This window comes from Salmo salar, chromosome ssa28 (assembly GCF_905237065.1).
Source record: "Salmo salar chromosome ssa28, Ssal_v3.1, whole genome shotgun sequence".
Classification (NCBI taxonomy): domain Eukaryota; kingdom Metazoa; phylum Chordata; class Actinopteri; order Salmoniformes; family Salmonidae; genus Salmo; species Salmo salar.
This window is the reverse complement of record NC_059469.1, coordinates 20,146,190-20,152,189: the sequence shown is the minus strand read 5'-3', so window position 1 is coordinate 20,152,189 and position 6,000 is coordinate 20,146,190.

Genomic DNA, 6,000 nt, shown 5'->3' with positions numbered 1-6,000 from the left:
CTGAATTTCAAGGTAGGCCTATTCCAGTACTTGAATTTCTCAACTTCAAATTAAATTTGGCTACTACAAACCCCTTTGATGTGTAACATGGAAACCGAAATGTATTTGTCATGTTTCATTACCAGATCATATTATGAAGAAGCCCACTAGGCTATGTCATTTGTCATTATATCCAGAACAGTGGTGATTTTACCATGTAAATCTTGGTGAGGCAAACTCCCCCACATTTTTTGAATGCATGCCACCAAAGCCACATCACTAAACAATACATGAATTGCATTATAATGGTGACAAACGGTGCCCACAAACTGTTAGGGCCTACATAAAGCTGTCCCAACAGCAAAGATTTCTTTCCAGCACAATGGAGTAAATCCTTACCACTGCTACACCTGGCTATCAGCAGAGCCTTGTCTGGCAGTGAGACAGTTAATTCAGCTACATTTACTGCCTTTTAAAAAAACATGGCTGACTTGCTTAAACAAATGTGGTTTCTACTGACAATTGAGATGTACAAACTATGGCATAAGTGGATGACGAGCGGATGAGGCAGTCTGTAATTTCGATTAAGACATTAATGAGCGATCTAGGACGGACGTAGTCAATATAACTATTTGTTCAGCACTTTTGAAATGTACAGCGACAGAATTCAGAACATGGGCCGTTCTTACAGTTTTTTTCCTGTAAACCAAGTCAGAACCGTAGGCTAAATTATGAGGGGGAAAGGGACCAAATGATTAGGGTGAGGCACATGGGCTACTAACAGCTTACTACACTACATAAACTTAGTATTACTTTCTTAGCTACAGTATACATACCTCCCTGGCATATTACGTCATGTATACAGCAATATACAATACATTTTTGGACTCACTTTGTTGTGCTGTGCTCACTTGAACAGGAAGGTGGCGTGGCAGTCCTCCTTGTGGGCACATTTTGTCATCAAAGTCTGGTATTCTCTGGATTTATGGTGCATTCAAGACAACTGGGAACAAGGGCAAAAAAACAAGTTTGATCATAACGTCAGTAATCTTGAGGTTGGAGTTCTCGACTTGGAATTCCGAGTTGGATGACCGTTCAAAACATATTTTCCCAGTCGGAGCTCGTTTTTCCCCCCTAGAGTTCCCAGTTGTCTTGAACTCACTGAAGTCTGCGATTTCCCAGTTCTGAGTTTCCAGTTGTTTTGAGGGCGGCAGAAGATATGCTTGATTGACAGCATGGCTATTGCCCATGGTGTTGAATGTTTATCCTTTTAATCATAGATAAGAGACCCTTAAAACCTGTTAGGGATAGGGGGCAGTATTTTCACGACTGGATAAAAAACATACCCGATTTAATCTGGTTATTACTCCTGCCCAGAAACTAGAATGTGCATATTATTAGTAGATTTGGATAGAAAACACCCTAAAGTTTCTAAAACTGTTTGAATGGTGTCTGTGAGTACAACAACTCAAATGGCAGGCCAAAACCTGAGAAGATTCTATATGGGAAGTGCCCTGTCTGACCATTTCTTGGACTTCTGTAGCCTCTTTATCGAAAATACAGGATCTCTGCTGTAACGTGACATTTTCTAAGGCTCCCATAGGCTCTCAGAAGGCGCCAGAACGTGGAATGATAACTCTGCAGTCTCTGGGCGAAAAACAGTAGGGGTTTTGGAGAGTGGTACTTCTGAGAACAATGACACTGGTGCGCGCGTGCATGTGAAGACTCCATTTTCTTATTTCAGTGTTTGAACGGATACAACGTCTCCCGGTTGGAATATTATCGCTATTTTACGAGAAAAATTGCATAAAAATTGATTTTAAACAGCGTTTGACCTGCTTCGAAGTACGGTAATGGAATATTTTGCTTTTTTTTTTGTCACGAAACACGCCGGCGCGTCACCCTTCGGATAGTGATTTGAACGCACTAACAAAACTGAGCTATTTGGATATAACTATGGATTATTTGGAACCAAAACAACATTGGGTGTTGAAGTAGAAGTCCTGGGAGTGCATTCTGACGAAGAACAGCAAAGGTAATCCAATTCTTCTTATAGTAAATCTGAGTTTGGTGAGTGCCAAACTTGGTGGGTGTCAAAATAGCCAGCCGTGATGGCCGGGCTATCTACTCAGAATATTGCAAAATGTGCTTTCACCGAAAAGCTATTTTAAAATCGGACACCGCGATTGCATAAAGGAGTTCTGTATCTATAATTCTTAAAATTATTTTATGTTTTTTGTGAACGTTTATCATGAGTAATTTAGTAAATTCACCGGTAGTTTTCGGTGGGTATGCTAGTTCTGAACAAAACATACTAATGTAAAAAGCTGGTTTTTGATAGAAATATGAACTTGATTGAACAAAACATGCATGTATTGTATAACATAATGTCCTAGGAGTGTCATCTGATGAAGATCATCAAAGGTTAGTGCTGCATTTAGCTGTGGTTTTGGTTTTTGTGACATATATGCTAGCTTGAAAAATGGGTGTGTGATTATTTCTGGCTGGGTACTCTCCTGACATAATCTAATGTTTTGCTTTCGTTGTAAAGCCTTTTTGAAATCGGACAATGTGGTTAGATAAAGGAGAGTCTTGTCTTTAAAATGGTGTAAAATAGTCATATGTTTGAGAAATTGAAGTTTTAGAATTTTTGAGGTATTTGTAATTCGCGCCACGCTATACCATTGGATATTGGTAGCGGAACGTCTGTCCCTAACAGGTTAAACCCAGACTTAGACCACACACCCACTCCACTGAATAGCAGGCTAGTGATTTGCTTTGCAATGCTTGCAGTTAGCCACTGATTTCTTCCAAACCACTCATTGTTGAATTTGCGATTTCCAAATTGTGTAAAGTTTATGTCCAATGGCTGACCACTGATACTTTTTATCTATAATTTCTCTTCATATGATTGAAAAGGATTTGCCAGTAGATTGTCGATGTGATTCATGATGACTGCTTGCCTAGATTGCTAGCTAAGATTTTGAAAGTATGATGTTGACATGATCAGTCCAATCAAAGCTATGGTAGATATAACGTGATTTGACGTCATTTTATCTGTGGACAATGACCTTGAGCCTTCTTGGATGGGCACTTGTAATGTACTAACTCTATGGCAGCACCCAAGGGGATTGAATTTTCAAACTCTACCTGTAGATTTTGCAGTGACGTAGTCTCCCCATGAGTGACAGAACACTGAGCCAATCACGGCGCAACTAGAGAACATTACCAACCCCTACACTCCGTATATTCCACCGGCCGCTCCACCACCACAGAAAGCACTGAGCTAGGCTGACACACCTGCATTTTGGAGCTGCCTTACTCAAGAAAGCAAAAAAGAAACCATGTTTGTATGCGGCTTTATTAACTCTGTTGTTTTTTTACATTGTTTGCAAACTGATATGTTACACATTAATGCCAAAACAACATGCAAAACAGGTGTGGCTCTACCCAAAACATATGAAGACATGAACTCATTACCTTGATGCTTTCTCTGTTAAATCTAAAGACACCCTGCTGTAAATCAAGCAGACTACCACAGATGATCAACATCAATTTGCTAGGGATATTAGATCCATCATCAATCCAGTCACAACTGTCTTCACCGGTTTAACGAATGAGACACAAATATTCTGGACATTCCTCGCAAACACCTTTTTTTCAGCACTTGGGCTGTTGGCGCCTTTTTATATATATTTTTTATTAAACCTTTATTTAACTAGGCAAGTCAGATAAGAACACATTCTTATTTACAATTGACTTGTCCCAAAGCCAATGCCAAGCATCATGTCTGGAGGAAACCTGCCAGCATCATGCTGTGGGGATGTTTTTCAGCAGCAGGGACTGGAAGACTAGTCAGGATTGAGCAAAGTACAGAGAGATCCTTGATTAAAACCTGCTCAGGACCTCAGACACCTTCCAACAGGACAACAACCCTAAGCACACAGCCAAGACAACGCAGGAGTGGCTTCGGGACAAGTCTCTGAATGTGCTTGAGTGGCCCAGCCAGAGCCTGGACTTGAACCTGATCAAACATCTCTGGAGAGACCTGAAAATAGCTGTGCAGCTATGCTCCCCTCCAACCTGACAGAGCTTGAGAGGATCTGCAGAAAGGAATGGGAGAAACTCCCCAAATACAGGTGTGCCAAGCTTGTAGCATTTACCCAAGAAAACTCAAGGCTCTAATCACGGCCAAAGGTGCTTCAACAAAGTACTGAGCAAAGGATCTGAACATTTATGTTAAACAGTTTTTGCTTTGTAATTATGGGTTATTGTGTGTAGATTAATGAGGGGGAAAAAACAATTTAATACATTTTAGAATAAGGCTGTAATGTAACCAAATGTGGAAAAAGTCAATGGGTCTGAATACTTTCTGAATGTACTGTATCAAGTAATGGAATGCGAATACATCACCCCCACATGTATTTGGACAGTGATGCTAATATTCAAAATGTGGCTCTATAATCCAGTATTTTAGATTTGAGATTTATGTTTCATATGAGGTGACAGTACAGGATGTCAGTACAGGATGTAGAAATGAAAGTACTTTATGTATCTAGTTGTCCCCTCCAGTTGAAGTATTTGGACACATTTTTTGTATTTGGTCCCATATTCCTTATACACAATGACGACATCAATGACTACCTCTGCTGTTTTCAATCAAGATCTCAGTGATCACTGCCTCATTGCCTGCATCCGTAATGGGTCTGCGACCAAACGACCACCCCTCATCACTGTCAAACGCTCCCTAAAACACTTCTGCGAGCAGGCCTTTCTAATCGACCTGGCCGGGGTATCCTGGAATGATATTGACCTCATCCCATCAGTAGATGATGCCTGGCTATTCTTTAAAAGTGCCTTCCTCACCATCTTAAATAAGCATGCCCCATTCAAAAAATGCAGAACTAGGAATAGATATAGTCCTTGGTTCACTCCAGACCTGTCTGCCCTTGACCAGCACAAAAACATCCTGTGGCATTCTGCATTAGCATCGAATAGCCCCCGTGATATGCAACTTTTCAGGGAAGTTAGGAACAAATATACACAGGCAGTAAGGAAAGCTAAGGCTAGCATTTTCAAACAGAAATGTGCATCCTGTAGCACAAACTCAAAAAGGTTCTGGGACACTGTAAAGTCCATGGAGAATAAGAGCACCTCCTCCCAGCTGCCCACTGCTCTGAGGCTAGGAAACACTGTTACCACCGATAAATCCACTATAATTGAGAATTTCAATAAGCATTTCTCTACGGCTGGCCATGCTTTCCACCTGGCTACCCCTACCCCGGTCAACTGCCCGGCACCCTCCACAGCAACCCGCCAAAGCCCCCACCATTTCTCCTTCACCCAAATCCAGATAGCTGATGTTCTGAAAGAGCTGCAAAATCTGGACCCCTACAAATCAGCCGGGCTAGACAATCTGGACCCTCACTTTCTAAAATTATCTGCCGAAATTGTTGCAACCCCTATTACTAGCCTGTTCAATCTCTCTTTCATATCGTCTGTGATTCCCAAAGATTGGAAAGCTGCCACGGTCATCCCCCTCTTCAAAGGGGGTGATACTCTAGACCCAAACTGCTACAGACCTACAGTGGGGGAAATAAGTATTTGATCCCCTGCTGATTTTGTACGTTTGTCCACTGACAAAGAAAGGATCAGTCTATAATTTTAATGGTAGGTTTATTTGAACAGTGAGAGACAGAATAACAACAAAAATATCCAGAAAAACGCATGTCAAAAATGTTATAAATTGATTTGCATTTTAATGAGGGAAATAAGTAGCCTACCTGGTTAAATAAAGGTGAAATAAAAATAAATAAAACAAAATCAAGCTTGTGTGACCCTACCAACTCATTTGTATAGTCACAAGCCTGTAGTCAGTGTGTGCAAGGAATGTGGGACTAAACTTTTGACTTCTTTAATACACTAAGTGAATTTGTCCAAATACTTATGAGTTCTTTAAAGGGTGGGACAAGATACATTTCTAAATGATGACTAGATGGAGCTCTATTCCACATCAAGTAA